The sequence below is a fragment of the Miscanthus floridulus genome, chromosome 16 (genome assembly GCF_019320115.1).
Source record: "Miscanthus floridulus cultivar M001 chromosome 16, ASM1932011v1, whole genome shotgun sequence".
In the NCBI taxonomy this organism is placed as follows: domain Eukaryota; kingdom Viridiplantae; phylum Streptophyta; class Magnoliopsida; order Poales; family Poaceae; genus Miscanthus; species Miscanthus floridulus.
Window position 1 is genome coordinate 107,884,299 of NC_089595.1, and position 10,925 is coordinate 107,895,223.

Here is a 10,925-nt window from a genome sequence, read left to right on the forward strand (position 1 = left end):
CGGGCCAGAAAAGTACTACCCAAGGTCTAACTTTTGGCATCGTGCAGGGAGCGGTCATATCTCAACATGACCTATCCCCGCGACATGACGTTCCAAGAAACTCACATCGCCCACAGTGACGGACGTGTGGTCACTATGCTGCCTACTCCCAGCATTGTCAGTGGACAGGCGCCCGGCGTGGGGCGGTCCCTGTCACCACCTGCCATGTCAGCGGGGCCCGCACAGAAGAAAAGGAAGGCCCGGAGACCCTGAAGGACTTTCTCTGCCTCTCGTTCTCCTTTTTTCTCCCATTGTAACCCGTGCTTTCCCTTGGCCTATAAATGGGAAAGCAGGGCGTCCCATTATGGGGATCGCACATCACACCGCATTAGATCAAGACGACTAGCATCAAACCTCGAACACATAGCCGAGCGACAATCGGGCTCTCGGTTCCCATTCGTTCTTTCCACCAGAGACTTGGGACCTGTCCCTCTCTCGCCTGTTTGTAACCCCTACTATGAAATTTTCCGTGCTAGTAACACGAGCAGCAGCAATGAACTAGACATAGGGACATTCTGCCTGAACCAGTATAAACCTTGTGTCCTGTTAGCACACCATCTGGCCTAGACGCGCAATAATACAAATTTACTCGTTGGTGTTTACTCAAAACACCGATAGTTGGCGTGCCAGGTAGGAGCCTTTGCGCGTCTCGACATCAACACTAGGCCTCGGATGGCTAATCACAACCTCAGCTGAGTCCCGGGTGTGCACGTGCAATTCGGGGACCTTGACTTCGTCATCACAGTGGAGGGAGAGTTGGCAATGGCTCCCACTGCCATCCGACCTCTCCCCTCCGTCGGCCTCGACGCAATCGTCGAGACGCTTGAGAAGCTGCAGCTGCGTGCGTCGGGGGCCCATGCCCCCGGAAGCAACTAGCTCCTCGACTTCAACCACGGGAGGTTCGAGCATCAGCTCAGCGCCTTCCTGGGACCCCATCCGTCTTGGAAGGACCTGCGCCACCTCACCGGAGGGGAGCCACTCTCTCCGGAATACCTCATCCGGAGTGCCCCAACAGCACTCCCGTTCGATCTCCGCAATGCCACAGAGACCGATGACCACCCTCTAGTGCACCATACGCCTTCATCCCTCGCGAACGACGGGTTCGTGGGGATGACCGAATATGCCACAGAATCTTTTCACGACCTCCTTGTCGGAGCATCAGAGTCGCCCTCTGGCTCTGACTCCAGCAGGGGGAGTCATCACCCCTCTTATGAATGTTTTATGAAAGGTACCTCCGAGGGACACGTCGAAGACATCCATGAAAAGGAGGCAACCCCGACGAATGACCTCAACGACAAGGTCGAGGGGGAGACAGCGACCCCACCTCACATGTGGGTGGAGCAGCTGAGAGCCTGACACCAAGAGCTCGAGGAAGCGCGACTCCAGCACGAGCAGGAATGCACGAAGCTCAATCGAGAGATCGAGCGCCACGGAGATGGTGGGCGCGCGCGCGCCATGGCCCGCGACGTGAACCGGAGGATCATCACGGACGATGAAGCCCTCCCTCGCTTCTCTCGGGCGAGCCAAAACATCGCCGCTGTGGAGGCCTTGCTCCATGGCCTTCCGGGAGCCACGACGCCCGAGGACCGTCTGGTCCACCATGAGATTCGTACGCTGCTCGAGCGTGCGGCGGCGCAGCAGGTCGAGAGCTCGTTGTCTCGGTGATGCGAGCTCGACGCCAGCCAGCGCACCCCCTTAGAGCGCCCCGGCAAGGACGCGTTAGTCCACCAGTCGCCACAAGGCGGCAGGCAGCGCACCACGGTCCTGGTGCATCAGCGTCTCGGCCGCAACCGTGACGCACGCGACACCCTCGACGCCCGCAGGCGTACCTACGACGAACCAAGAGAGGGAGCGAGCCACAACTATCACCCTCATCATGGCGGACGCTACGACAGCGGTGAGGACCGAAGCCCGAGCCCTAGCCTACCGAGGCCTCAGGCCTTCGGTCGACACATCCTCAACGCTGCCTTCCCGCCGAGGTACCGACCACCAACCAACATCCCAAAGTACTCTGGGGAAATGAACCCTGGATTGTGGCTCGAGGATTATCGGCTTGCCTACCAGGCCGGTGGAGCGGATAATGATGATTTTATTATCCGTAACCTTCCATTGTTCCTGGCCGATTCGGCACGAATATGATTGGAACACCTTCCGCCCAATAGAATTCAAAGTTGGGCGGACCTGAAGGAGATCTTCGTGGGGAATTTCTAGGGCACGTACAAACACCATGGGAACCCATGTGATCTCAAGAACTGCCGACAGAAGGCCTAAGAAACCCTTTGTGGGTATATCTGGCGCTTCTCCCGGTAGTGCAACGAGCAGCCTAACGTCGCCGACACCGATGTTATAGGGGCTTTCCTGTCTGGGACCACATGCAAGTCCCTGGTTCATAAGCTGGGACATAAGGGCCCACGAACCACGAAGGAGCTTCTCGACATCGCCACCAGCCATGCCTCGGGTGAGGAGGCGGTCGGAGCAATCTTCGACCGCCTCAAGGGCAATGCGAGGCGAGATGAGGACGCCGATGAAGGTGCCTCCAATCGTCCCGCCAAGAAGAAGAACAAACAGCGGCGCGAGGGCTCGCTCGTGGCCGCCGCCGACCGCAGGGGTGGTCAGAAGCCTGCGGAGGGCACTCCAAACCACTTCGAGAAGCTGCTCGAGGGGCCATGCCCGAACCACGCCTTCCCCGTCAAGCATCTGTACAAGGACTACGGCCTCATGAAGCGGTTCTTGTCTGGAGGCTCCAACATAGGGGAGCACGGGAAGGACCCCGACCCAACCATGAACGACGCCGAGGGGAAGGACGACGGCTTTCCAACGTCGGATGGCTGCCTCATGTTCTTCGGAGGGTCAGCGGCCTATGACTCCAAGTGCCGCAAGAAGCTCGTGTGCCGCGAGGTCTATACGACTGATGGTCGGAGTCCGCCATAACTTTCGATCGGACCAACCACCCGGAGAGCGTCCCACAACCGGGGAGATACCCGCTCGTGGTCGACCCGATCGTCGGCACGAAGCGGCTCACTAAGGTACTGACGGATGGAGGCAGCGGCCTCAACATCATGTACGCCGAGACGCTTGACGCTATGGGTGTCGATCGAGCGCGCATCCGGCCGACCGGAGCGCCTTTCCACGGCATCGTGCCTGGAAAGCAGGCCGTGCCGCTTGGGCAGATCGATCTGCCCGTCACCTTCGGGGGTCCGTCCAACTACAGGACGGAGACCCTCACTTTCGAAGTGGTTGGGTTCCACGGAACCTACCACGCCATCCTGGGGCGACCATGCTACGCGAAGTTCATGGCCGTCCCCAATTACACCTACCTCAAGCTGAAGATATCGGGCCCCGGTGGGGTCATCACCGTCGGAACCTCCTTCCAGCGCGCCTACGAGTGCGAGGTTGAGTGTTGCGATCACGCCGCGGCAATCGTTGCCTTCGGAGAGCTCGTGGCCATCAGGAATGAGGTCGCCGAAGAAGCACCCGACCCCAAGCGGTCGGCCGGGACCTTCGAGCCAGTGGAAGGCTCCGAGGAGGTCCTCATAGACTCCGGCAGCACCAAGGGCAAGGTGGTGCGCATTGGCACCACGCTTTTCTCTAAATAGGAAAGCGCGCTCGTCGGCTTCCTCCGCGCCAACGAAAAAGGGGAAAACCTTCATAAATTAAACAAAAGAAACAAATTAGGTCTATGTTTCAGCCTACACTATAGTTACACAGATATCAATATGTTTTATTTATACTGAGGGAAAACAGAAAAGATATGCGGTACAAGATAGTTACTGAAGTAGGACTCTTAGATGACAGGGAAATGTACACACTTTTGAACTGTTTTGATGCCACAAAATACATAAATGATACCTGCTGAGTTGCCTTGCCACCGACCATAAACATCATCATGTGCATGGATGTGTATTAAGTTATGGAGGCATCACCCAGCAGCGCGTAGCCACTGCTGACTAGGAGACATAACCGCCGCCACTCTTATGCAACACAGGTCATATCAACCTTTCTTCCTCCGAATCGTTTTTGTGAAACTGGAATGGAGTAATCTGCAGGTGGAAAGAAAGAAAAATATGTGGATTTGAGACCTCTGGGAGAACAATCTACAAGTATTGGGCATTCACCCACTCAAGAGGGGACAAGGAAATGGAGCGAGCCAGTTACTGAGTAAGTCATGACAATTACTGAGTAAGTCATTATAGTTGGATGATTGGATATTGTGGCAGAAACAGATACACTTTGTAATCAATCGATAATCAGTCTGAGAGGTGGAAGTCTGGTTCCGGAGATTTGGGGCAAGGGATGTTCTCCTATACATTAACCAGCACGGCAACACTGCGGCATCTCCGGCGTGGTGTAATCTGTGGTGCTGAAAAACAGCTAGAAAAGGAATAGCAATGTGGTTAATTGAGTTGAGACTGAGCACGATTCGAAACCTACCAGAAGTAAGCCTGGTTGAGGATGCAGCAATCGTTCTCCTCCATGGGGTCATCCGTGTCCATCTGTGAGGCCTACGGCTGCGGGGACGGCGGCTGAGGAAGCGGCGGCAGCGGGTCTGGTCCCCGCGGGAGCTGCCCTTCCCACCTCGTCTTCTCCTCTAGGAGCGCCTCGAAGGGCGTGGGCCCAACGGCTACGGCGCGCCGGGCGGTGGTTCGAGAGGAAGGAGATGAGGGACACGTGCTAGAGCTGCAACGAGAGCTCACCCGACGGCGAGCTCCCCACGTCTACCACGGCCTTCGCCATCTCCGCCGAGGTCCCAGTGCTCCGGCGTCTGCCCAGTCAGTCGGAGGACGAACCCCACCCAAGGATTGGGCCCTGGGCCGGGGATATTCGTTTGGGCCACTGGCCCACATCATTCACCCAAGGAGTGGTTGATGGCTTGATGCTTTGTCTGAACTCTTCTGTCTTCTCTGGATTGTCTACGTTGTCTTCCTCCGTTGACCACCGCTCAAGAACAATGCTTCGGCCAGATCTGCTGGAGGCAGGAGAGGCGAACGCACTGGTGGGCGCGATTCTATGGCTGGCGAAAACCATCCTCGAAACTCTTCTACCCACCGGCGAGCTCGACGCGTGGCTTCAACGAGTCGGCCTCGCCGGTGCCATCGGGGAACTCAAGTCTGAGGTGGAGAGGATGGAGACGGTCGTCAACGGTGTCCGGGGCAGGGCGGTCGGGAACAAGCCGCTTGCCCGCTCCCTCGCTCGTGTCAAGGAGCTCATGTATGACGCTGACGACATCGTGGGTGAGCTCGATTATTGTAGGCTCCAGCACCAGGTCGAAAGAGGTATGTATACATCCATCCTTGCGATTTGTGTTTTTTTTTAGATTGTGCTAATCATAATCCTCATGACATGTTCTGTATCCTTTCTTTTTCAGCTATGATTGCTCCTGCTATTGATCTGGACGGCATGGTTGGAGGTGGAGCAGAGCAAGTAGATGCATCGGCCAATACTTTTGGTATACTTTGATCCTTGTGATCTGTGATTCTCTACAGTTTTTTTTTAGTAAATTGTGATGATAAATGTGACGCTTGACGTGTCCTTACTTTCTCCGTTCTCTGTCAGGTATGCTTGCTCCTGCTACTGAACCGGAAGGCATGGTTGGAGATGGAGACAGAGATAGAGAAGAACAAGCAGATGCATCGGCCAACAATACTGGTACACTGAATAATAGCGGACGCAAAAATCGATCCGAGGTGCGGGACTATTTTCAGATTATACCATCCGTTAACGGAGTGCCTGCAAAAGCCAAGTGCAATTGCTGCGGCAGAGAGCTTACATGGGGTCACGGGACATCAGCTTTGCACAAGCATCTCAAAAGTTGCAACAAAAAACGTTCAGCAATTGAAGAGACGCCGAACCGTCCAAGGTACTACTTACCCTTCAAGATCCGCATTGTATACAACTATGATGGACAAAAATTATGAACATTGCAATGCTTTCATTCTTTTTAAAAACACAAGCGTGAGCCAGCACCTTAATATATGCATACAAGTTTTTGTTATTATAGGAAAGCAATATGATCGTTTTACTGAAACTGTGACATCCAGTGCAACTTTAAATCACGGTAATAAATTTCTGGTGACCAACCTGTGATCCTTTTCTTCTTGTAGTGTCGGCGACAGTGTACAAAATGGTGCCACAATTTCGACCTATGATTCAGAGGGCAGAAAAAGAATGAGAATTGAGTACAATGTAGCTGCAACCACGCACTTTTTGAAAAGTATCCAGGAAATAGTTCTTGAGTTAAGAAGAATCCGACACGATGTGATTGAGTATCTCAAGGACTCTATTGCAAGGCCTGATCAGTATCAGATTAACAACTCAGATACACGAGTAAGAACATCAAGCTCTCTTCCTGGAAAGGTATATGGAAGGGATGTGGAGAAAGGCAAAATCATAAAGGCGATCAAAGCTGCTAAGTCGGACAACATTACTGTGCTACCTATTGTAGGCATTCCAGGAGTTGGGAAGACAGCTTTAGCTAAACTTGTATACAATGCACCACGTGTTGAAAGAAAATTTGAGCGGATATGGGTTTGGGTGTCCAACATCTTTGATGAAGTAAGAGTGACAAGGGAGATCTTAGACGTTGTTGCTCTAGCCAACCATGAAGGATCTCGCAACAGAGAAAGCTATGAAGGAGTAAGCAACTGCTCAAAGCTTCTAGAGGTCTTAAAGAAACATATGGCTTGTCTGTCGAAAAAGTTTCTACTTGTTCTAGATGATGTTTGCGACTGCATGGTGAATTCCCTATGGAAAGATCTATTGGATGCTTTTGGATCAAGTTGCACAAAGGGTAATGTGATTATTGTGACAACTAGGAATTTCTCCATTGCAAAAAGGCTAGGTACAATCAAACCAGTTGAATTAAGAGCTCTAGGAAATGATGGTTTTTTGCAATTGTTTAGAGCTTGTGCATTTGGTGATAACCAATGCAAAGAACATCTAGATATCGGGCGTCAAATAGGTACAAAGTTAAATGGCAACCCATTAGCAGCAGAAAATGCAGCGGACATGTTAAGAGAGCAGCTTGGTCTTCACCATTGGAAAAGCATCATGAAGAATGGTGTTTGGGAATCTCTGCAATTCCGTGGAGGCATCGTGACTGCTTTGAAGATTAGTTATTATCAGTTGCCATACAATTTACAACAATGTCTCTTGTATTGTTCTATATTTCCGAATGGCTATTTGTTCCATATTGACAATTTGGTTCACATGTGGATATCGTCGGGATTTGTGAAATCTGTTGAGGTAGGACAAGATTACCTCAATGCTCTGGTTAACTCAGGTTTCCTTGAGCAGGTTATTATACCAGACATCATTATACTTGGCCATAAAAAATGCTATGTTATGTGTGGTGTGATGCATGAATTTGCAAGACTGGTTTCAAGGGCTGAGTTTGCAACTATGGATGGTTTAGAGTGCAAAGAAGTTCCACCAACCGTACGCCATTTTTCAATCCTAATTGATTCAATGTATCATAAAGATGAACGTGGGTTCATACTTCGTAATGGGAAGTTTGAAGAAAAGTTGATGAGTATGATTTCTTCAGTGAGAAGATTGAGGACATTTATCTTAATTGGGCATTATGACTCATTATTCTTCCGGTCCTTCCATACCTTCATGTGCAGTTTGGTAAATTGTACCCATCTTCGTTACCTAAAACTTGAGAACAAAGGGAGCAATGAAGCTTTGCTTATATCTCTGAGCAAATTTTACCATCTTGAAGTATTAGATGTTGGACAACCACTTATTGTTGATGGTACGAGTGATCTTGTCAGCATGAGGAATCTTATTCTAACAAAGGGAGCCTTCGGTGCTTGCTCCCCAGCATGGTCTGCTTGCTTGCAGAAGATCCATCTAGAGGATTGTGAAGGATGGGAAATACTATCTCTAGAAAGTCTATCGTCTCTTACGAAGTTGAAGTTAAGGAATATGCCAGAAGTAGCGGAGTTGTCAATTCCTTCACTTGAGGAACTGGTGTTGATTGATATGCCAAAGTTAGAGAGATGTTCCTCCAGTTCAGTGAGGGACTTGAATTGTAGTTTGCGGGTGCTGGAGATTAGGCGGTGCTATGTACTGAAGGCATTTCCCCTATTTTAGAGCTGTGAAAAATGTGAAATCAAGCAGCACTCATGGTTGCTCCATGTTAGTGAGCTTACCATCGAGGATTGTCCTTATTTAATAGTATCAAATCCTCTACCACCTTCAAGTAGCCTTTGTAAATTATCCATCACAAAAGTTTCCGCACTTCCAAAGATGGAGGGATCATCAAACGGGGAATACAGAATTGGATCTTATGGTGATCCATCTACCATTGATTTCCTTGATGACAAAATTTTGTCTTTCCACAACCTGAGGACCATAACTCGATTGCAAATAGTGGGCCGCAATACTCTGTTGTCTATTTCACTAGAAGGTTTGAAGCAACTCGTCTACTTGAAGAGGTTGGAAATATGGTCATACCAAACAATTTTCTCTTCAGATGTGTCGTCAACACATACCCACGAATACATGACAAGCACAAATTTTGATGCTGGTCCATCTCTCGAGTGTCTCAGCATTACAAATTGTGGAATAATTGGCCAGTGGTTATCTGTGATATTGCAACATGTGCGAGCCCTAGAGACATTGGATCTAGTGAACTGTGAGCAGATAACAGGACTATTGATACAAGGTAAAGAGAATACTTTATCAAATCTCACCTCGGCTCCATGTGTTTCATCACAGGGAAATTCAGATGGCGCATCGACAAGGCCATGTCCTAACAAACTCCTGCGGATTCCATCTAACCTCATACCCTCTCTCAAGAAGATGTTCATTGCATTTTGCAAGCTAAAATTTCTGGGGAACAAGGAACGCTTCTCTGGATTCACCTCCCTTGAGAAGCTAACAATTGTTGAATGCCCCGAGCTGATATCGTCCTTTTGCGTGAAGACGAAATCGATGACCAGGCAAACGGAAGATGGCTTCTCCCGTGTTCACTTGGCGTATTGTATATCAGAGGCATTTCCCTGGGAACGCTGCAGCCCTGCTTTCCAGGAGATCTGACCCGCCTCAAAGTACTAGAAGTGTCGGGAAATGATGCATTGAAATCTCTACAGCTGCATTCCTGCACAGCACTGGAAGAGCTGACAATTCGATATTGCGAATCGCTAGACGCACTAGAGGGCTTCCAATCCCTCCGCGGTCTCAGGTATTTGAAAGTATTCGTATGCCCAGGCTTACCTCGATGTTTGAAGAGTCTATCAACGCAGGGTTATGAACTGTTCCCTCGATTGGAAAGGCTTCGGATCGATGACCCGTCTTTTCTTACCACGCCATTCTTCGAGCACCTCACCTCTCTCCAATGCCTACAGCTCGAGGACGTATATGAAGATACCGACGCGGCAGGACTAACATGCGAGCAAGAGGCAGCACTTCAGCTCCTCACGTCCCTGCAAGAGCTCGGATTTCACCGTTGCTCCAAACTATCAGATCTTCCTATGGGTCTGCATAGCCATCCCTCCCTCAAGCGGTTGGAGATCATTTATTGCCCGAGTATCTCCATGCTGCCAGAAAGGGGCCTCCCACCTTCCCTGGAAAAACTGGAGGTCCGCCATTGCAGCATGGAGCTAACCGAGCAATGCAGAATGCTAGCGACAAGCAAGCTAAATGTAAAAATTGATGGGAATTATGTGAACTGATTACATGTTTCTCCACATCTCGCCTTGAAAGGTATACTTCTACCGTTGACCTTGTTATCTTGATGGTTTACATACATTTTTATGTCTATTTGCAGGCATTCAAGCTGACACCATGGCTGCAGTGACCGTCTTCAGAACCTATAGGAGTATCATACTGTTACAAGCTGTTCGAGCAAGTGTTGAAAGCACTTCCCTGTTTCTCCTAGGAGACCTGCTACAAATTACAAGGCTTATTGTTGACCACGGCCCAAGGGCGAGAAGCCAATGCCAAAAGTTCCAAAAGTGTTGTTCTTTTCACTCTGTAGCCTCAAAAACCTGATGTTTCTAGTTTAAAAAAAATGATGTTTCTTGTGACAGGTTCTCTGATTCTGCACAGGGTTTTGTTTCACTTGTAAACCTTGTCCTCGTTGCCCAAGTGCTCATGTTGCTGAATGCAGAATACGGTTTTCCTGATTGGCCTTGCCGGCCGTTCTGAAAGCAGAGATGTAGTAGATGTTCTGTTGTCATATGACTGAAAGGAGCCTATCAGTATTTTCTTCCCGAGGGTGTATATTGTTTAATTTGTTGACTACAGAAGGGACTACAATATATATAGAATGCACTTTCTGTAATCAAAAGAGTTGGTGTTGAAACTAGCGGTCTCAGTCAGACAGATGATTGGATGCCTCCGCCCACCGCTGACGGTATTCGGGCGAAGGCTCGGCAGACTGGCGCGACAAGAAAGACTGGCGGTGGCACACAACGCGAGGGTGGTCAGGGCCTCCGCCCGCTACGGGTTGCCCTCGGGCTGAGGCCAGAAAGATTGGCACGGACAATAGATGTGTTGGCACACGAAACTAGGGTCCCATTAACGCATTCATCAACCCTCTGCACGGTTACAAGTGTTCCCTATTTATAGGGCTCAACTACTTCGTAACAGAATTTATTACAATGCCCCTCAACTGCTACAGTACATTCCTGGAAAATTCCGCCGCTAGCCTCTTGTTTGCGGGGCAATCCTGCCATACCGTCTCCGAGTGATGGGCCTCCATGAACAGCCGGCCCACCACGCCTCGGTCTTCGGCCCAAAGGCCCGGGTCCCTAGTGCTGGCTTCCATCTCCAGGGGGGCGCCGCTGCCTCGGCAGGTCTCCGCCGGCTGGTCGGAGACATCTCCCGCGGGTCTCCGCCCGGCCGTGCGGGGGCCATGGCTCTCGACGGTGGTCTCCGAC

At 50.5% G+C, this 10,925-nt stretch overlaps 1 pseudogene; it reads left to right on the top strand.

Moving 5' to 3' along the window:
- Nucleotides 1-4,912: 4,912 nt before the first annotated feature.
- LOC136509879 (putative disease resistance protein RGA1) lies at nt 4,913-10,304 on the top strand (annotated as a pseudogene).
- The last annotated feature ends 621 nt before the right edge of the window (nt 10,305-10,925 follow it).